Below are 23,729 nucleotides of genomic sequence, written 5' to 3' on the forward strand. Positions count from 1 at the left end.
GTAACGAGACCCTGGAAGCGGTGCGCTTCTCACGAGTGGGTGAGAAGTCCCAGACAACGACAAGGGTGGAAAGGTACGATCAGCGGGAACCCGGTGTGTGTCCGCCCTTGCCTGGGTGCCGGGTTCACTGCAGAGGATCGACCGCATCTGGAGGAGGGGTCACAGTCGGTGACCTCAGGTGACATCACCAAGGACCTGCCCAAAAGCTGGTTGTGAGCCATCCCGCTGGTCTGTGAGTGAAGCTGTGCTGAATGATGAGTTGTTCTCTCTGTCTCTCTTCCCCCACCTTGTCCATCGCCATGGCAACGATTACTGCGAACTGAACTTTGAGTCATTTTGAAATTGGTCATTTACCCCTAGACAACGATAGAGCTTGATTGATGCTGTTATCTTAATTCTGTGCACATGTGTGGTTATCATTGTTGAATTGTTGCATTTATTATCCTTTCGATTACTGTGTTGCTTGTTTCTTTAATAAAACTTTCTTAGTTCTAGTACTCCAGACTCCAACTGAGTGATCCATTTCTGCTGGTTTGGCAACCCAGTTACGGGGTACGTAACATAAGTGGGGTTCTCGTCCGCGATTTTGAACGCTAAATTTGGGACGGAGTAAATTGATTGGGTTAAAATTCCCGAAAGAAAGAAAAGACAAACAGCAGAAATGGAGGTTGAGGAATTTATAAAGGCGCCGACCTTGGAGGCATTAGAGGATGCCAGGAAATCGGAATTGATAGCTGTGGCAAAACGGGTGAATCTTGCTAAGGTGAAGTCGACAATGAGGAGAGAGGAGATACACAGAGCTATTGTAGAGCACTATGTATCTAAAGGTGTGTTTCCCCAAGGTGAGCTGGGGGAGGTGTCTATTGAAAAACCTGCTGGAGACGCGGTACAGGTACAGCTTGAAAAACTGAGACTCGAGCACGAGTTCCGGGTACGGCAGTTAGAACACGAAGAGAAGCAGTTAGAAAGGCAGGAGAAAGACAGACAGTTGGAGAGAGAAGAGAGAGAGAGGGACAGACAGTTGGAGAGAGAGGAGAAACAGAGGGAAAGGGAATTTGAGCTGGAGAAGTTAAAGATAAGGGCCGAGCAGGGGCTCGTGCCGAACCAAGGTGGAGGGTTCCGGGCGACCCAGGAGGTTAGGCTGGTTCCCCCATTTGACGATACCGATGTGGATCGGTACTTTCTCCACTTCGAAAAAGTAGCTATAAGTCAGGAATGGCCGAGGGATAAGTGGGTTGTCTTACTTCAGAGTGTACTGAAAGGGAAGGCCCAACAAGCTTACTCCGCCTTATCCCCGGAAGATGCCCAGAAGTATGAGGTGGTGAAGGAGGCCATCCTCAGGATTTATGAGTTGGTCCCGGAGGCATACCGGCAGAGGTTCCGGAATGCGAGGAAGCAGTGGGACCGCACGTATTTGGAGTTTGCTCGTGAGATGCAAACATATTGTGAGCGTTGGTGCGCCTCGAAAGGGGTAGAGGGGGATTATGACAGACTGCTGCAGCTGATTCTGATTGAGCAGTTTAAAGGTTGTGTCCCTGAGGGTATGAGACCCTACCTCGATGAGAAAGAGGCAGCCACGTTAGCCGCAACTGCTAAGTTAGCGGATGAGTATGCGTTGACGCATAAAATGAAGGTTGCCCCGAGTAAAGGCTACCAGAAGGGTAGTCAGGACGGCGGGGAGAGTCCACCGGAAAAGTCAGAAAGTAAGCCGGGGACTAGTGAAAAGGATAAGGTAGACCGGGAGCAGTCTGGTAGGAAGTCTCCTGGGGTCATCTGTTATAATTGTGGGAAAGTCGGACACTTTGCGTCCAGGTGCTTTGCCCCAAGAAAGGAGACGGGGAAAGGAAAAGCGGAAATTTGGAATGGCTGTATTGAGCTGTTAAGCGAACCGCTAGGGAAGGACAGGTCTGAAAAAGTCCAGGAAGGGCGCGAGAGGTTTATCTCGGCCGGACTGGTGTCAGTGAAAAAGAGGTTAAAACCAGTTCCAGTGCGGATCTGTAGAGACACGGGAGCGTGTCAGTCACTAATACTGAAGAGTGTATTAGAGTTTAGCTCAGAGACCCAGACTGGGGAGGTAGAGGTCAAAGGTGTTGGGGAAGGGACAGAGTCAGCCCCTTTGCACCAGATACATTTACAGAGCAACCTGGTCTCTGGACTAGTCACGATCGGGGTGAGGTCCGAATTACCGATGAAAGACGTGGAAGTCTTGCTCGGTAATGACATCGCCGGAGGAATCGTGTTCCCAGTCGTGAGATTGACGGGTCAGCCTGCCAGCATGGAGGCCCCGCCCGCGATGGTGAATTTGGCTGAAACATTTCTGCCAACCTTGTATGAGACAGGGTGTAGTGAGATAAGAGGTAGTGAGGGAGCTGGGACGGACGTAGCAGTAGCCAGGAAAGAATTTGTGCAGACGCAGGAGCGAGACGAGGGGCTGATGGTTTTTGCCGAGACCGCTCTCTCTGACACAGCCTTGACAAGCTATTGTGCGGAGGAGGAAGTGCTAAGGAAGAAAGGGAAATCAAGTACAGTACCCGCAGATGAGGAATGGGGGGTGGTGCAAAAGAGTTATGGGGATGAGGTTTTTAACATGGCCCACGAGGTACCCCCCGGTGGACATTTTGCGGTGCTGGAGGAAACAGTTGGTGGAATCATGAAAGAGATTTACCGGCTGCCCAGGGGGAAAAATGTTATTGATCATGACCGACGCGAACTGAGACGGTCACCGGCTTTTGATATGCTAACAAACCTAGTCGGTGTTAGCGTGGAAATCAATGAAGCTAGGGGCCCCTTGATAAGAGGAAAAAACCATTTTGAAAAGATTAGGATGGGATCGGTCAGATGGGAGAAGGCTATTGTTTTGGCCAGGTCTACTGATAAGGTCTCTCCCTTAATCCCCGAAGGAGTAATTAAACGACTCGCACCCATGTGTTTGATTGTCCCGAGGAAATGCAAAGAACTGGGACGTTGGGTTATGTCTGTTACAATAGGGCGGCCAAGTAAACAACACCCATATTTTTTGAGTAATTCAGTGACTAAAGGGCTGATGAACACAGAGGTGTGTATTGGCAATTTAACACGGCTGTCTGAAGCCAGCTTGATAGTGAACCTTGGAAAAAATGAATTCGGCCACACGAATGTCACTTACCTGGGAATTGTGGTGACACAGGGGCAGCTGGCAGTGATGCAAGCTACAGTGCAGGCTATCGCTGACCTCCCAACCCCGACAGACAAGAGGGCCCTCAGAAGGCTTTTGGAGATGGTGGGGTACTGCAGGAAGTTTTGCAATAACTCTGCGGTCAATACCCGTCCCCCTCCTACTAAGCCCTTGCGAGGGAAAATTGAGTCGGAATGGGACGACCCTTGTTGTTGTGGTCCGGGACAAAACCAAATGAGAGGTTACATTGGTCGCAATTCATCAGTGTTTTTGGCCACTATGAAGTTTGCTGAGTTGGAGCCTGGTCTAAGGGATTATTAATAACACGTGTAAAAGGAACAGAAAATGTGATGACTGTCTGTCAAGGTGTTGACAGCTTCAAATTCTCTGTATTAGCTAAATAACTGTTAAAGATGTATATTGTGTATGTATCAGACAATGTAGTCATGTTTGTAATTTTTACCTCCCGGTAAAAATCCTTAAAGGGGGGAAGTGTTACGAGAATACACATAAAATTAAGATGTTTGCTGGCCTGGGCTAGCATCAGTGGCATCAGCAGTTGGTCTGCCACCTGCCCTCAGGGGAAGGAGAGATAAGGAACAATGGAACAGCGTCTGGAGATGTGTAATGAAGGGATGTGGGAGGAAGAGCTGTCTGGAGCGGCTCCCCCCCCCCTTTGAACCCTGAACTGTTTGAAGTGATGGACAGGCGATACCCCAGCAGGGGGATAAAAAGGGACAGGTTCGCTAAGACAGACACACACGCCACCCGAGGTAACGAGACCCTGGAAGCGGTGCGCTTCTCACGAGTGGGTGAGAAGTCCCAGACAACGACAAGGGTGGAAAGGTACGATCAGCGGGAACCCGGTGTGTGTCCGCCCTTGCCTGGGTGCCGGGTTCACTGCAGAGGATCGACCGCATCTGGAGGAGGGGTCACAGTCGGTGACCTCAGGTGACATCACCAAGGACCTGCCCAAAAGCTGGTTGTGAGCCATCCCGCTGGTCTGTGAGTGAAGCTGTGCTGAATGATGAGTTGTTCTCGCTGTCTCTCTTCCCCCACCTTGTCCATCGCCATGGCAACGATTACTGCGAACTGAACTTTGAGTCATTTTGAAATTGGTCATTTACCCCTAGACAACGATAGAGCTTGATTGATGCTGTTATCTTAATTCTGTGCACATGTGTGGTTATCATTGTTGAATTGTTGCATTTATTATCCTTTCGATTACTGTGTTGCTTGTTTCTTTAATAAAACTTTCTTAGTTCTAGTACTCCAGACTCCAACTGAGTGATCCATTTCTGCTGGTTTGGCAACCCAGTTACGGGGTACGTAACACAGCGAAGCAGGCATTTCAGAAGTTTCTCCAGACGTTCCTCCGTGCTTCTCATGGCTGTTTCCATCAAATCAGGATTGTGCACGGTACCTACTTCACAAATACAAAATCATTTTGGAGCGGCCGCGCGTGCTGTGTCGCGCCGCCATCTTCTCCTCCCCTCCTTTTATGGAGACTGTGCAACGTGTAGACAGAGTCCATGGAGAGGAGATTAGTTTCCATGATGTGCTGAGCTGTGTCCACAATTCTCTGCCATTTGATGTGGTCACAGGCAGAGCAGTTTCCATACCAAACTATGATGCATCTGGACTGGATGCTTTCTATGGTGCATCAATAAAAAATAGCAAAGGTCAAAGGGGATCTGCCAAATTTCCTTAGCCCCTTGAGTAGGTAGAGGTACCAGTGTGCTTTCTTGACCATGATGTTCATGTACGCAGTTGAACCAGGAAAGGCTATTGTTGATGTTCACTCCTCTGAACTTTAACCTCTCAACCTTCTTGGCCTCAGCACCATTAATGTAAAGAGGTGAGTGTGCACTGCTCCCTTCCTGAAGTTAATGGTCAGCTTTTCTGCTGAATTAGACCCAAGGCTTATAATTTTGCAACACAGCAAGAAGGAGCTCTACATTGAGTACTTCTTTGGTTGTCCATCGAACTCCGATGACGACATCCACTCCTTTAACGGTGAGATCTTTGATGACTATACAGTCCTATCCTGGACCCACAAGCTCTATTGCAGGTGGGACATGTATATGTGGTAGTGGTGGCAACCATGGCTGCATTTCTCCTGGCTATCTTCTGCTGTCTTCTGGTTGTTCTTTCCATCTCCAGAATACAAATCCCGTCCCTACACAGCTGTCGCTAAGTGGTACGGTCAGCAGCAACATCCTCAAGGTCCTCGGGTCTGATCTTGCCCTTCCTTAAAGCATTCTTCATCTGATCCTTATAGCATTTCTTCGGCCTTCCAGCTGAGAGTCGACCATGATGTAGCTGGCCATATAACACTCTGTGGGGTAGCCGACATGGGGGCATCCTTATCACGTGCCCCAGCCACTGCAGCTGACGCTGGGTGATCATGGCCTCAATACTTCTGCAGTTGGTCTTTACAAGTATTTCAGTGTGAGGCACCCACTCACGCCAGGTAATTCCCAGGATGCGCTGGAGACAGCTTATGTGGAAGTGCTCCAAGGACTTGATGTGACGGCTGTAGGTTACCCAAGCATCACAGTTATAAAGTAGGGTGGTGACACAGACTGCTTGGTATACGGTGACCTTTGTGGAGGGACGAAGGCTCCTGTTCTGAAAGACCCTATGCCAAAGTCTCCCAAAGGCAGCTGATGCCTGTTTAATGCGATGGATGAAGGCTCTTTAACAGAGGAAGGGATGGGTTACACCTTCTTCTGAAAAGGTTTTCCCCCAGGTGGACAACATCTCCACGGAGTAGGATTGGCTGTCAAGAACACCTTTCTACCAAGTCTCACAGAAACACCTGTTGGCATTAGTGGAAGACTAATGACCCTCCGTATCCCCCGGCAAATAAACGTTATGCCACACTTCTCAGTGCCCATGCACCAAGTTTGCTATTTGAGAATGAGGCCAAGGAATGCTTTTATCAGACATTGGATGAAGCTCTTTGCTGGATCCCTAAGAATGATAAGCTTCTTTTGCTTGGGGACTTCAACGCTAGGGTGGGACAGAACAACAGAATACGGAGTGGAGTGCTAGGTAGGCATGGTATTGGCAAGGTGAATGCAAATGGCATGAGACAACTTACTATTTGCTCTGAGCATAACCTTACCATAACCAACACAATCTTCCAGCTGAAGGCAAAATATAAGACCTCATGGGTGCACCCTCACTCTAAACATCGGCACAAGATCGACTTCATCATCGTGAGACGCAGTGACATCAAGGATTGAGTACTACCGCAACCTATAACATCTGGTGATAGATTAACAGAATTACATTGACATAGAGGGAATAGGCATAGATAGAAAATATAGTGCAAATAATCAAAGTGTGAGATGGGAAATGACAAGTTTGCTTGTACTTTAATATTCATCACTAGTTTTTGATGGCAATTTGCACTCCAGCTTTTAACGCCAGAAGAAAATATATACCATTCTGTTCTCTGAACCCTTTCACTGCAAGGGTACAGCAGGAGGCAGGAAATGCTACAATGCTTCCAGACACTGCTCACTGGTAATGTGAAGTGTCAGCTTTTGAGTTACATGATGCAAGGTAAGTGCCAGAGTGTGTGATTGACAGAAATGTTGTACTTACAAAATGGACAACACATTCCTGAAAGTTCGGGAAGATCCATTTGTGAGAAATAGTACTACAACCTAATCTAGCTCACTACTAATACCTCATGCTGAATGACATTACTAACATTTTAAAATATGTTTTGATTATAAGAAGCACAAACAAAAAAGTGATTATGACAACATCTTTTCTAGGCGCTGTTTTCAAGATTAACTAATTTGAATATAGAGCAGTGCACACTACTATAGCAGACTTTTCATCCCTGGCCTTGTATCCAGAGGACTGAGTTACTGATTGGGCAGCTAGGGAATTTAAATAGAAATAATTCAATGAATGTAGAATAAAGAACGTGTTACCTGCAATGGTTTCCATGTAACATTGGATCATCATGAAACACCCATCTCTCATCTTTCACCTGGTCTGGCCTAAGTGCAACTCCAGATCCACCGATGTGGCTGATTAATTATTTAATGGCTTGCAAAACCAAGCCTAGGGGCACAATGAGGGTTAGACAGTGAGTATCAGCAATGTCCCCATCTGTGAACAAATTAATATTGCCTTATTTCTGAACTTTGCCATAAAACTGGAATGCTGCTCAAAAGCTTCAGTCACGCAACAAAAATGAATATAAAATACTCTGTGACAAATATTTGTGAACAATCTCCCAATAATCTTCCTGAATTGGATAGGCATTTGAAAAGAGACAGTGTAAAATATTCTTCTGATACTGCAGGACATGGAATTAAATTAAGTGCCTCCAGAACAAGCTCCAGGAAGATAAATATTGAGTTGATCTGTCTTTTCATGTGCTGTGAATTTTATGATTCTAATATTCACTAAATTTGATATGCTTGATGGAAATGCAGTCCAGATCACCTTTGAAGTTGAAGAATATCAGAATTAAGTTTATTATCACTGACATACGTTGTGAAATTTGTTGGAAACAGTACAGTGCGAGACATAAAATTAACTAAGTTGGCAATAAAAAAAAACTTGCAAAAGAGTAATGAGGTAGTGTTAATGGTTCATCATAGTACACTGCTGGTATTTATGTTATTGAAGATATTTGGGAACCATTTTGTTGAAGGGATAGTCAAGCACTCTGCTAAAGTAATGTTTTAACTTTTGACATTTGTTCTCCCAATTGTCTGTAACAATTTTGGTGGAAGATACACAGAACGCCTAGTGAACAATGGTTTGCATTGATGAAGAAAAGTCCCCACCTTTAGCTCTAAGATCCACTCACTCTGTTTTCATTGTTTTCTGATCTCTCCTGTTTGAATTATTAGTCCTCGGCAGAAACCATAGATTTGTCCACCTACTTCCCCATATTTCTGAATTCCTAACCTGTCAACCCTGCTTCCTGTGCCTTGGATACCTTTCTTTGGTCTGCACTTTCCACCTCCTTTTTCCTAACTACAGAATTCACTATCCATCTGGACTCTCTGGATCCTTGCAGTCTCTGTACCTATTCACTGCTAATTGACAAGGTGGCACTGAGTGCCTTGAGTTTATACACTCTAACCTATTCATTTTTGAATGTGCAGCACTCGGTCACTAAGAACCAACCTTGACATCATCAATAAACCCATGAACAAAGTGGTACTGTTGTATCTGACAAACTGACTTTAGCTTACTGAAGCCAAACATCGGCTCTCAGACACCTTGCTGGACCATGACAGCACCTGCAAAAATGAGGCCATTTCTTCCTTTTGTTTCAATGGAAATTGATATTGGATATGGAGCAGCATAACCACCAAGCACACATACAATTCTAGTTTAAGGGAGATTTGTGTGTTTATATATGCGTGTGTGTGGGGAGGGGGAGATCTTGAGGACTGAGCCATAGTAACGGTGAAACAACATGAACCAATATAATGTCTACCACACTGTTTCCTACCTTTTTTTCACTTGGAGGATCATCAATATATCAGGGATGTCATTGTAAGAAATGTTAGATCAGCAGCAGTACATCTAGAGGTGATGTGACAACTCAACAATATATTTATCACCATCAGTAGCTGCGTATCTGATAGGCTGATACAAATCAAATGATATCACTAAAATTATGCATTCCCGTGCAGTACACCTTAGAAAAACAATTTCTTCTGCTAATTGCAAAGTGGATCGGTGTCATAGAGTCATACATTAACTAACCCTACAGCTACACAAGTCCATGCTGGCTATATTGTCCTCCTAGCTGGCCTTAATTTCCTGCTTTCAGTCCATAATCCTCCAAGCCCCCTCTCCTCCATGTACCAATCCACGTGCTTCTTAAATGATACTATTGTGCCTACTTTAATCACTCCCTCTGGCAGCTCATTCTATACACTCACCACCTGTGTGGAAATCATTCCCCTCTCACTATAAATCTATGGCCCTAGATTTGGACTCCTCTAACCGGGGGAAAAGAATGCTGATGTATTTTAATAGATGGTTAAACTGTCATATCAGGATGTCCTCCATGCTTCTGTTCCATCAGAAACAGGTTTATTATCACCAACATTTGTCATGAAATTTGTTAACTTAGCAGCAGCAGTTCAATGCAATACATAATATACAAGAAGAGGGAAAAATATAATAATAAAAATAATAATAAATAAGTAAATCAATCACAGTATACATTATTGAATAGATTAAAATTGTGCAAAACACAAAAATAATATATATTAAAAAAGTGAAGTCGTGTTCATGGGTTCAATGTCCATTTAGGAATTGGATGGCAGAGGGGAAGAAGCTGTTGCTGAACTGCTGAGTCTGTAACAGTGAGAAAAGGGCATGCCCTTGGTACCGGGGGTCCATAATAAAGAATGCTGCCTTTATGAGACACCGCTCCTTGAAGATGTCCTGGGAACTTTGGAGGCTAGTATCCAAGATGGTGCCAACTAAATTTACAACCCTCTGCAGTTTCTTTCGGCCCTGTGCAGTAGCCCCTCCCCCCTCCTCATACCAGACAGTGATGCAGCCTGTCAGAATGCTCTCCACGGTACATCTGTAGAAGCTTTTGAGTGTATTTGTTGACATACTGAATCTCTTCAAACTCCTAATGAAGTATAGTTGCTGTCTTGCCTTCTTTATAACTGCATCGATATGCTGGGACCAGGAGGTTAGGTCCTCAAAGATCTTGACGCCTAGGAACTTGAAGCTGCTCACTCTCTCCGCTTCTGATCCCTCTATGAGGATTGGTATGTGTTCCTTCGTCTTACCCTTCCTGAAGTTCACAATCAGCTACTTTGTCTTACTGACATTGGTTGTTACTGCGACGCCACTCCACTAGCTGGCATACCTCACTCTTGTACGCCCTCTCATTACCACCTGAGATTCTACCAACAATGGTTGTATCGTCAGCAAATTTATAGAAGGTATTTGAGCTATGCCTAGCCACACTGTAATGTGTATAGAGAGTAGAACAGTGGGCTAAGCACACACCCCTGAGGTGTGCCAGTGTTGATCGTCAGCGAGGAGGAGATATTATCACCAATCCGCACAGATTGTTGGTCTTCCAGTTAGGAAGTCAAAGCTCCAGTTGCAGAGGGAGGTACAGAGGCTCAGGTTCTGTAACTTCTCAATCAGGTTTGAGGGAATAATGGTGTTAAATGCTGAGCTATAGTCAATGAACAGCATCCAGGTGGTCTAAGGCCATGTGAGGAGCCATTGAGATTGCATCTGCAGCTGACCTATTGTGGCGATAGGCAAATTGCAATGGATCCAGATCCTTGCTGAGGCAGGAGTTCAGTCTAGTCATGACCAACCTCTCAAAGCATTTCATCACTGTAAGTGTGAGTGCTATAGGCGATAGTCAATAAGGCAGCTCACATTATCCTTAGGCACTTCTTCTTACAGTCCCTATCGCCCTGTCATTCATAGTACATCCTAATCAGGTTTGACTTTCCAAAATGCATTATCTCACACTTATCTGCATTGAAATCCATTGGGTACTTCTCAGCCCACATCTCTAACTGATGAAGTTCCCCCGATAATCTATAACTTTCTTCTCGATCAATGACACTTCCAAATTTCATGCCATCTGCAAACTTGCTCTTTACGCTTTAAGTATTCACATCCAAATCATTTATATAAATAATGAATACCGAGGGTCCCACACCAATCACTACAGCACATTGCTTGTCACCAGTCTCCATTCTGCCTTCATCCATGATCCTCTGCTTCCTACCACCATGCTAGTTTTAAATCCACCTAACTAGCTTTTCCTGTATCTAAAGGGCCTCGCTTTCCAGTCCAGCCTGCAATGTAGGACCTTGTTAAAGGCCTTGCTAAAGTCTAAATCAGGGGTCCCCAACTGTTTTTTGCACTGCGGACCGGTTTATTATTGATTATTGACAATATTCTTGCGGACTGGCTGACCCGGGGGGGGGGGGGCGGTGGGGAGCAGGGGGGGGCGGGAGGTAGGGTTGCCACCGGACAAGAGTAGCAGTCAAATGCATTGTATTTACACCGAGAAAGACCACCATGACCATGAAGCCTTGCGCGGGCACCTGTGTGTGCATGCATGTATGTGCCGATTTTTTTCTGCAAATTATTTTTGACGATTCTGTTCGGGGGGGGTGTGGGGGGGTGTTAATCACGACTGGAATATAGGTGATGTGGCTAATACACTCACTTTTGTTTCTAAAAGGCTTTACCCAACGAATTTAATATTAAACACACAGCGCATATTTTCCTCGCATGAATATAGTGATAAGTCAATTATCAGGGGAGGACAGGGGAGCTTGAAGTAAGTGTTGAACAAAATTTCAGTAGGAGTGGTAGAGGAAGGTTCGATATTATCATTTAATGTTAAATTGGATAGGTATATGGACAGGAAAGGAAAGGAAGGTTATGGGCTGAGTGCAGGTTGGAGGGACTAGGTGAGAGTAGCATTCGGCATGGACTAGAAGGGCCAAATTGGCCTGCTTCCGTGCTGTAATTGTTATATGGTTATATAAGTCACTTATAAGTCAATAGCATCATAACATTTTAGGTAACATTTGGATATTAAACACACAGCACATATTTTCCCCGTTTGAACATATAAAATCATTGCAACACACCAATATCGCTGAATCAGTGGAAAGCCTGGGCTTGTTTCCCTGCAACAAGACGGTCCTATCGTGGGGTGATGGGAGACAGCGATACTCGAAGGGAGTTCCTTATGTCCAGTCTATTCCGCAATTTAGGTTTTGTTGCATTCATTGCAGAGATATAATGTTGGAAATGGAAGCAACATTTTCAGTGCTTTCGTGGCTATCTCAGGATATTTAGCCTTGACTTTGATCCAGAATGCCGGCAGAGATGTTATGTCAAACATACCTTTCAGCCCATTGTCATTTGCAAGCTCGAGGAGTTGATCTCCTTCCCGCGCTGACATGGATGACGCGCGGGTAATGACCTCGCGTGCATTCAAGCTCAGTAGTGGCCATGACAGGGAATGAGGAAACGTGCAGCTGACTCAAATCACCAAATCATATCATTTCTTCGCGGCCCGGTAGGGCATGCTTTGCGGCCCAGTACCGGTCCGTGGCCCGGTGGTTGGGGACCGCTGGTCTAAATAGACAATATCCCCTGCTTTACGTGACTTCCTCTTCACAAGACCATGCTGACTCCCTCTGATCAGACTCTGTTTATTCAAATGCTGGAGGATCATTTCCTCCAGTAACTTTCCCACTACTGCTGTCAAACTGACCAGCCTATAGATGCCTGACCTGTTGTTGTGGAACAATGCTAGTCATCTCCTACTCTTCAGGAACATCACCAGTGACTAATGATGAAGCAAATATCTCTGCAAGGTCCTCTACATTTTCTGCTGTTGCCTCCCACAAACTCCAAGGACGTACTTGGTCAGAACCTGGGGCTTTATCCACCTTAATGTGCTGTAAGGCTGCAAGTATCCCCTCCTTGCTAATATGAAAGTCCACCAAAACATTTCCATCAGTTACCCTTATCTTTTGAGCAACCATGGTCTGGAACAATACATTAATTAAAATAAAATGTCGCTCAGACAATTTGGTTTTACTTTTTTAATTCTCTCAATTATCATTAAACCATGCTGTGATTCTTGAATATGAAAAAGGACCAATGTATTTGTAGGTTCACTAGGATCCCAATTTTGTTTTGCATTTCTCTTTGTGGCAGTTTGTTTTTTTTACATTTGACCCTTTCAGCCTGTTTGGTGGAGTTTGGAGTTTTCATTATAAGTTAACTTTTCGAAGCAGACTTTCACGTCAGCATTTCAGTAGTTCAGTTCCTTTTTTGTCGTATTTTTTGCTGTTAGTGCTACTATCTGTGCTGACCTTGAACAGAAACCTACTGTGGTTATGACGACAGGAAAGCAGTATGCATACAGGGATATGATTATTTAAGTACTAAAGATTCTTCAAGAAAATCAATTCTAATAAAAGCATTCCATCACAAGAATCACCTTTTATATGAGCACTAGATCATCCTGCCAATTTTTATTGATGCAGCACTGATGATGACATAAACCCTCTGTCTATTTTGACCATTTGAATATCATGGTGTGTAGTTATTGTGGATGGATGTAATGTTTTTCCTAATCTATAAATAGATTGTCATTGATTTCCTTAAAAGGATTGGTGTTATGACTGTCAGATAAAGCCATGAATGATGTATGACTAGCCAAAGGAGCTTATATCAAGATTTTTTTATTTGAGGATATGTTAAGTTTAAGTTTGTGACTCAAGAATCTTTTCTTTAAGTTGTTTAAGTAAATGTAGCAGATTGGTACTGCCAGTGCAATGATTTGGGGAAAGATAAGAAAAGAATGAGGTATGAAAAGATTAGTTTCCATACCATAGAATGAAATATGTATGTTGCATACAATTAGTGAAAATCTACATGGTCTGAGGAATGTTTTCTGGTACTTGCTACCAAATATGAAATGGTAACCATGCATAATAAGAGCAATTATGATTAGCCTGTAGGTAAATAGAAAATGATGAGAATTTCTCCCTAATTCCAAAACTACAGACTATATTTTGAGATACAGTTCACACATTCCAACACGCCTTGATAATATTGCAAAGGTAAACAAAATAAAGAGTAGGGATAGAGACAAAATGAAAAGTCAAATGCAAATTCTGTGGGTAAAAGACAGACAATAAGATGTGATACACATAATCTTAGAATTAAAGAGAAAATAATTTAAGTTTGCTCATTAAATTATAAGATGTGGCAAATTGTAAAGAAAATTGTGAAAGACCACATGAATGCTAAGGGAGTACTTGTCTTTCATCCTTGTTGCTTATTGAACTGTGCAGAAATTACGGAGAATAGTTAAGAATCAGGAACAGAGGAATTCAACTGAGATACAGTTCAAAGCTGCAATTCAGTGTGAAAATGTGAATGTAGTGTGTAAGAAGTATCACCTAAATAGAGCAAATCCCAATGGACTTCAAGAGCAAGGAGATCTTCAAGATCTGGTGTCTGGAAAAAAAAGTGCGGGTAAATAGGAAACTTTAGAATTATGTTAAGATCTGTAAAAGCAACATAAAGGAAGTGCTTAATCCTACAATACCTTTGAGCATTGTTAGAATTGGCAGTTTTGGACACAAAATACTGACTGATTCAGCTTATCTTTTATCATTCTCATCCCCCTGTGTCTTTCTTTTCCTACAAATTGCTGCGGCAATAGTTACATTGAAACTTGTGCGGTTGGATGTTATCAACGAAGTTTGGTAAGGTGGAAGCATTCCAGGGACAGATCTTGCAAATGGAAGTGGTTGGTAATTTACTATCCTTCTGCGTTCCACATTGAATGTAAAAGAGAATGACACGGAAAAGTACCTAATGTGAAATTGGAAATTGAATATCAGCTTTATTTGTCACATGCACATTGAAACAATGAAATGCATCGATTGGGCATAGCCAGCAAGTGTTGCACTTTTTGGCACCAATATGTCATACCCACAACTTACTAACCCTACCTTGTACATCTTTGGGATGTAGGAGGAAACCCATGCAGTAATAGTGAGAACATATATACTCCTAGCAGACAGTGGCAGGAATTGAATCCCAATCTTACAACTGGTGTTTCAAACATTTTGCTGACTGCTTTGCTACCATGCCACCACAGAAATGGTGAAAGAACTTGTGGGTCTTGTGGCAGTTGAAGTCCCTGCATCACATAAATATTTAGTTATGTTCCATTTTCACTCAAGGTATGCAGTCTAAGACTGACATTTTGACAAGAGGGAGAACCAAAGATTTATTTTCATTCCTTTTAATATGACATTCAATATGACATTGTATTCTTTTTATACAACGTTATCATATGGGAGCAAATGGACTTAAATTACTAACAGATGTTCAAACGCCTGAAAAATGTATCCAGTGATATAAGTTTGAAATGGAATTTAAGTTTAAATAAATCCATAGATTTGAAATTAAAAGTTAGCTTCAGTAATGTCTACCAGGAAACTTTAACTAAAATACCTTCAGTTCACTGATGCTCTCCAGAGAAGGAAATTTGTCTGCATTAATAGTTCAGTCCCAGCAAGGTGAGTTCACAAGGCTTTCTGAAATCCCCTCATGTTAAGTGACTAGTGGTGACTAATGGTGACTACTGTACAACACTAACCTGGATGGTACCCACAACTCTGAGAATAAATTGAGAAGGAATGAATTTGGTGGTCTCTTTAGAATCACAATCAAGCTTAATATCACTAGTATATGCCATGAAATTTGTTGTTTTGTGGCAGCAGTTTAGCGTAATACATAATAAAAAAAATCTACAAATTACAATTATATACTCAGCATTCAGCTAGATCCAATTCAGTACTGATTAACGAATAAAGCAAAAAAAAAAGGAGACTGATTTTCAATCTCTCTACTGCTTATCCTGGACAATTGGCTATAGATTTACCAAAACCTGATTCAAAAACATAAATATTGTTCACCTTTACAATGATGCTGAGTACCCGAGACAAGATGCTTTTTTTTTATCATTGTCCATGCCTAGTGCTAATGCTGATGCTAATAGACATTCATGAAGCATGGTCCTATAATGGTAGCTGATTCATTGATGTGATGCAAAATTATACTCCTCTGGATAAATACAAATTTAAATAGATTTACATTGGGCTCCTGTATAAATGTTAATATTATGCTGGAACTCTCCAGAGGAATGGTGAAACATCATTTACTTAAAGTGGGCATTCTTTCAGCGTAGCTAGTTGATTGCAGAATAGTTATTCAAGAAGGAAATCTCATGGATATTATTTGGCATTTCAGCCTAATTGGGTATAGAGATTGTTATCTATTGTTTTCAATTCTTGCTTGCAAATATATTTGGTTGCTGCATAGAACCAAGCAATGCCAATTATATTGTACCTGTAATGAATGTCATTTTGAGCTTAAATATTGAGCTACAGGTTCTGGGTGAGTAAAATAGGTTGTAAGAGTTTTCTAAAGAGCGTTAGTATTTCAGATGATGCTGGCATTATTATCAAGCTGTGTACAAGATGACTGGAAATTGCTTTGATATTTCCCTCTGAAGTAATGGGTATAGTGCTGCTGAAACAACTCTGTAACAGAAAAATCTAAATATTACTTGCTGTTTTATAAAAGTTAGTCATACATTATGGAGATGCATGAAGTATTTGCAATTCAGACAAACCCTTCTCTAAAGCCAATATAGAATTACCACTTTTTTCAGATCTTAATTGTTGTTCATTTCTATATGCTAATTCTAGCTCACATCAACCTTCAGAAGTTTTAAAGCTGTGCTTTCAATCTAGATAATAATACAATCTGAAGAAGGTTCTACTCCACATGCTCTGTGTTCTTCTGAAAGGCATTATGTAATGGATTTGATAGACACCAAGTGACAATGTAGCACTGTCTCGAAAGCACGAGCGACTCCTCCTGCTGAGATCCATGTCCCTATTAGCTGCTTAGAATTAGTTACAACATTTCTACCTTGTTTTGCAAGAAAGAAGATGCTTTACCCTGCTGAATTAGGAACACCTCCTTCTTCCCCCCAACACCCAGCCACCACCATTTTCTTTGATCTTTAATTTCATATTAGGTGATGTCCTCACCGTATCCTTGTTCTGATTCTGTTTTGTAGAGATGGGTGTAGTGCAGTTGGAAAGTGGAGAACATTTTGTCTCATATGTTCTCTACGTGGAGTAGATTTCAAAGTCTGTTTCCTCATAAAGTAGTGTTTTGATTACCCGATCTTTGATGGTCCTTTGTTTTGTAACGTCCCCTATCCATACTAAGAAAGAATATGCGGATAATATTTTAAATTTTAAAAATGTCATTGTGAGGATCGTTAAAACTTGACTGAAAGTAATGCAAAACAAACATTTGTTTTGTGTTTCCACGCTAACAGCTCTCAATAATTTGAACTTGCAGTTTAGATTCGGAATCAGAATTAGGTTTAATATCACTGGCATATGCTACGAAATTTGTTATTTTGTGGCAGCTGTACATTGCAATACATAATAATAAAACAATAAATGACAATATATTTATATATATGTCAGTCCTAGAAATGCTGGGCCACAAAATGAAATGCAGTGGAGAGTACTGTTATAATCCCCACTAGAGACAATTAGGAGGCAAAGTGAAAACCACAAAGGTGGAGGTCTGCAGACTAAATAAGCTGCAGAAAGATGAGAAGACCAAAAACTCATCTTGGCTACTAAGGAGATACAGAGATATGTCCACAGCTGAAGCCTTGGAAACTGCCAAGCAATGGTTAATAGCTCTGGCTACAAGACTACAGAGGTACACTAAGGACGCAGAGGCCAAGTGAATAAATGCACTCTTCTCCAGAGAACCAGGAAAAGTATTCACACAGTTCCAGAGGAAAAACATTGCCAGGACCTGAACCAACCAAAACAGCAACTGAGGAGTACTGGAGGAGTATATGGGAGAAAGAAGCATCGCATAACACCAGTGCACAATGGTTAAAAGATCTACAAGCAAGTCTGGGCAATCTTTCAGAGGAAGAACCGGTCATCATCACAACAGTAGATGTCCAGCAACGGGCAGCAAGTATGAAGAACTGGACATCACCAGGGCCTGACACGATCCACACCTATTGGCTGAAGAAATTAACAGCATTACATACACGGCTGGCAGCTCAAATGAACTAGTGGCTTGAAGCAGTCTCCCACTCTGACTGGCTAACGCAAGGAAGGACAGTACTCATAATGAAGTATCCTCAGAAAGGAGCAACTCCATCAAAATACTGGCCTATAACCTGCCCGTCAACAACATGGAAGTTCCTATCAGGCATCATAGCCACCAAGCTGAAGGAACATTTGTGTAAACTCCTAAGCCTTTCTCAGAGGGGGAGTTATTATGAAACAAGAGGCTCCAAGCACTAACTACTGGTAGAAAAAGCAGTCATATGAGACTTCAAGACCAGGCCAACCAACCTATGCAGAACCTGGATCGACTACCAGAAAGCATATGACCCAATGCCCCAGACATGGATCCAGGAATGCCTGTCCCTGCACAAGGTCAACTAGGCACCAAGGACCTTCATCAAGAACTCAGTGGACTGTTGGAGGACAATGCTGGAAGTTAACTCAAAGCCAATAGCACAAGTCACTATTAGACATGGAATATACCAGGGTGATGCATTATCCCTACTGCTGATCTGCATAGGCTTGAATCTCTCAGCCAGGTCACCTCAAAGAGTAGATATGGGTACAGATTCAAGGGTGGAATGACCATCAGCCACCTCCTGTACATGGTTGACATCAAGCTGTATGCCAGAAATGAAAAGTGACATTGACTCACTAACCAACCTAACAAGGATGTACAACAGAGTCATTGGGATGTCATTGGGACTGGAAAAGTGCAGCTGGATGGTAGTGAAAAGAGGCAAACATCAATACTGAAGGAGTTAAGTTACCTGAAGGCCACATACCAGTGTTCATGGGTTCATTATTCATTCAGAAATCGGACAGCAGAGGGGAAGGAGCCGTTCCTGAAGCATTGAGTGTGTATTTTGAGGCGACTTGATGCACCACCTCCTTGATGGTAGCAATGAGAAGAGTGCATGTGTTGGGTGATGGGGGTCCCTAATGATGGGATCTGCCTTTTTTGAGACATTACATTTTGAAGGATGCTGGGAAGACTCATGCCAGTGATGGAGCTGGCAGAGTTTACCGCTTTATTCAGCTTTTTCTCATCCTGTGCAGTGGCTCCTCCAGACCAGATGGTGATGCAGCCAGTTAGAATGCTCTCCAAGCTACATCTGTAAACATTTGTGAGTATCTTTGGTGACATACCAATTCTCTTCAAACTCTTTGTGAAATATAGCATCAAGTCGCCTCAAAATACACACTCAATGCTTCAGGAACAGCTTCTTTCCCTCTGCTGTCTGATTTCTGAATGAATAATGAACCCATGAACACTGGTATGTGGCCTTCAGGTAATTTAACTCCTTCAGTCTTGATTACCTTAGTTGTAATTACAAACCATCAATATGTTGGGGCCAGAATAGATCTTCAGAGATACTGACACCCAGGAACTTGAAACTGCTCACCCGTTCCACTTCTGATTCCCCAATGGGCACTGGTGTGTGTTCCCTCGACTTCCCTTCCCGAAGTCTACATCAACTCCTTGGTCTTGCTGATGTTGGGTGCAAGGTTGTTGCTGCGACACCACTCAAACAGCTGAACCAACTCAGTCCTGTACGCCTCCTCATCACCATCTAAAACCTTGTCAACTATTGTTGTGTCATTGGCAAATTTATAGACGGTGCTTGAACTGTACCTAGTCACACAACTGTGGTGTGGAGTGTAGAATAGTCGGCTAAGCTTGTATCCTTGACATGTGCCAGTGTTGATTTTCAGTGAGCAGCAGATGTTATTTCCAATTCGCACTGCCTGTGAGGAAGTCAAGGATCCAGTTGCAGATGGAAGCACAGGTTTTGGAGCTTGTTGATTGGACCTGATGGCATGATTATGTTGAACGCTGAGCTGTAGTCAATAACCAGCAGTCAGACATAGGTATTACAATAGTCCAAGTGATACAAGACTGAGAGGAGAGCCAGTGAGATTGCGTCCACTGTAGATCTATTGTGGAGGTAGGCAAATGGCAGATAGTCCAGGTCCTTCCTTAGGCAGGACTTGATTCTGGCCATGACCAGAAAACACTTCATCACAGTAGATGTGAGAGCCACTGGGTGATAGTCATTGGCGCAGCTCATCCTGCTCTTCTTGGGCACTGTTAAGATTGTCAGTCTTTACAAGCAGTTGGTAGCTCCAGCTGCAGCAGTGAGAGATTGAAGATGTCCTGGAACGCTCTTGCCAGTTCTTTAGCACAGGTTTTGAGTGCCCTACCAGGTACACCATCAGGGTCTGACATCTTGCGAGGGTGCATCCTCTTGAAAGATGTTCTGACGTTGGCCTCCGAGATAGAGCTCCCAGGGACACCAGATGCTGCGGGGATTGGCACAGATGTAGTTTTATTTCCCCCTTTTAAAGCTTGCACAATTGGTATTGAACTCACCTGGGAGTGTAAAGTGTGCATAAAAGGCATTCAGCTCACTTGTGATGAGAGTAATTTTCTCATGTACAAGCAAACAGATACATTAACTGAAATAAAACATTTATTCCTCTATCTGTATTACTGTCAAATCATGCCCCTTTCATCAAGTTAATTTTCATGAAACAAAGGAGATTTGGGCAGCAGTGTAATAGTAAATTGTGTTTGACTGTATTGGAAATGTAATTAATGTTTTATGCCATTATCCAAGATTTCAATAACGTTATGTCACATTTAATCTGACATAAATGTAGAAGTGCTATTAAAATTAAATAAACCGGATATTGGCCCAGATTTTTTGATTGCAATAAAGACAAAACTTGTAACATTCAGAATCAATATTCTGTGAAACTGAAAGCAACTTCTGTCCTCTTATGCATCCATTAAACTGAAAAGTTCAAAGTTCCTGACAGTATTCAGTGCTCCACCAGAGAATACACTGTTTGAAGCCTTCACAACCACTTTCAAGTCTGATCATTAGAGCTATTGTGAATTTAGGCAATGTATGAATTTGTCCCACTATAAAATGTCCTGAATGTCATGGGGACATAGAAAACTACAGTATAGATACAGGCCCTTTGGCCCACCTAATCTGTGCTGAACGATTAATCTATCTTGTCTCATTGACTTGCACCTGGACTATAGCCCTCTCATCCATGTATCTGCAATGTTTGTTTTTCAACAAAGACAAATTTTATGTAGGTTTAAATGCAAATACATCTTTATTCAGACATTCTCGACATGACGGCCTCTAGCTCCAAACTTTAACACGTGCCCCCTATTCACCAACATCACCTCTGGTTCCTGAATGAACCACCCGCATTGCACACTAGGAACTGAAGTTCTTTATTGTATACACCATAATAATACAGTACCTATTCAAATTTCACTTCAATATTGAAATTGAACCCAAATCCATCAATTGTTCAGGTAGCTCATTCCCCACTCTCACTACCCTCTGAGTGAAGAAGTTCCACTCATGTTCCCGTTAATAATTTCATCTTTCATCCTTAACCCATAACCTCTAGTTCTAGTCTCATACAATCTCATTAGAGAAAGCCTGCTTACATTCACACTACAAATCCCTCATAATTTTGTATACCTCCATCAAATCTCTCCCTATTCTCCTGCTCTCTAGGGAATAAAATCCTAACCGACTCCACCTTTCTCTAGAACTCAGGAGCTCAAGTTCTGGTACCATCCTTGTAAATTTTCTCACTACACTTTCAATCTTATTGATATCATTCCTGTGAGCAGAACTGCATTCAGTGCTGTTTTGCCTCATTTCTATAGACTTGATTAATTAGATTTTGGAAAACATTGGTAAATGTCTGGAAGGTCAAAATATTAATTTAGCTCTTTCTGATCTTGTAGCATGTGAAGTCTGTAGAATGTTTGTTCATAGTAGTTAGAATCTTTGTTGGATTCTTTCTTAGTCTCAGGCACCATTAACATGAGGATGTCTGACAATGACTAAATGTCTCTTGATCACTTGTGAGATAGGATGATGGATTCTTTCTTAGTGTCTGCATTTGAACTTATTGTCTATGTCTCTAGACATTAATGTATTTTTGTAAGTCCAAGGAATGTTGTGTGCTATGAGATAATAGGGAGTGACCATTAAATATCAAATTGTTTTATGAGGGTATGTTGAACACTGTGTTAATGGACAAAGTCAAAGTTAAATTTATTATCAGAGTTACATACATGTCACCACATATAACCCCGAGATTCTTCTTCTGCGGGCATACTTAGCAAATCTATAGAATAGTAACTAAACTGTAAACAAACTATGCAAATGTAGGTATAAATAAAAAGCAATAAATAACAAGCATGAAATAAGAATATAAGAGTCCTTAATGAGTGTAATTGTCCCCTTTTGATTAAGAGCCTGTTGGTTCCTGTACCTGTACCTTCTACTTGATGGCAGCAGCAAAAAATAGACCATAACCTAGGTGGTGAGGATCTTTGATGATGGATGCTGCTTTTCTACGGTGACATTTCACGTAGATGTGCTCAATGGTTGGGAGGGTTTTACCCATGAAGTACCAGGCTGAATCCACTACCTTTTGTAGGATTTTCTGCTCAAAGACATTGGTGCTCCCACACCAGGCCATAATGCAGCCAGTCAGCACACTTTCCACATCACAGCTATATAAGCTTGCCAAGGTTTTCAATGACAGGCTGAACCTCCTCAGACTCCTGAGGAAGTAGAGGTGTTGCTGTACTTCCTTCGCAATAATATTTATATGATGAGTCCAAGTCAGGTCCTCTGAGATGGTGACACCCAGGAATTTAACGTTACTGACCCTCCCTCCCTCTGATCCTCTGATGATTACTGGCTCATAGACCTCTGATATTCCTCTCCTGAATTCTATAATTAGTTCCATGGTCTTAATGATATTGAGTGAGAGGTCATTGTTATCACACCACTCAGCCAAGTAGTCAATCTCCTTCCAGTATGCTGATTCATCACCCACTTTGATACTGCCCACAACAGAGGTGTTGTCAGCGAACTTGTATATGGTTTTGGAGCTGTACTTAGCCTGACAATCATAGGTGTAAAATGGGGCTAACTACACAACCCTGTGGTGCTGGAAATTGTGGAGGAAATGTTTTTTGCCAATCTGTACTGACCGGGGTCTACAAGTGAGGAAACCCAGGATCCAATTACACAAGGGGGTATTAAGGCTTAGGTCTTGGAGTTTAGTGATTAGTTTTGAGGGCATGATAGTGTTAAATGCCAAGCCGTAATCGATAAAGAACACCCTGATGTCTGCATCTTAGCTGTCCAGATGTTCCAGTGTGAAGAGCCAATGAGATAGCATATGCTATAGACTTGCTGCTTTGGTAGGCAAAATGGAGTGGAATCAAGTCACCATTCAGACAGGAGCTGATATGCTTCAACACCAGCCTCTCAAAACACTTCATCACTGTGGATGTAAGTGCCACTGAGTGATAGTCATTTAAACATGTTACCACACTCTGCTCGAAGGAGGTGGGTACAATACACTGCTGGAGCGAGAGGCTGAAGATATCCATGAATACACCAGCCAGTTGGTCAGCACAGGTTTTCAGTACTCAGCCAGGTACTTTGTCCGGACCAGATGCTTTCCTTGGATTCATTCTCTTGAAAGCAGCTGACACGTCATCTTCAGATACTGAGACCAAAAGATCATCGAGAGACATGGGGGTCCGCGATGGTTCCTCCCTGTTTTGGTGAAGACATTAAGCTCATCGAAAAGAGAAGCTCTGCTGTCCGCTATGTCAGAAGATTTAGCTTTGTAGGACATTATGGCACTCAAACATTGGCACGGCTTTCAAGCGTTCCTTGATGATTCAAGTCTAGTCTGGAATCTCCTCTTCTCCCTAGAGATGGCTTTCTGGAGATCATACCTGCACTTCCTGCAATATTCTTGATTTCCAGATTTGAGTGCCTTTGATCTGG

The sequence above is a fragment of the Mobula hypostoma genome, chromosome 3 (assembly GCF_963921235.1).
Source record: "Mobula hypostoma chromosome 3, sMobHyp1.1, whole genome shotgun sequence".
Lineage (NCBI taxonomy): Eukaryota > Metazoa > Chordata > Chondrichthyes > Myliobatiformes > Myliobatidae > Mobula > Mobula hypostoma.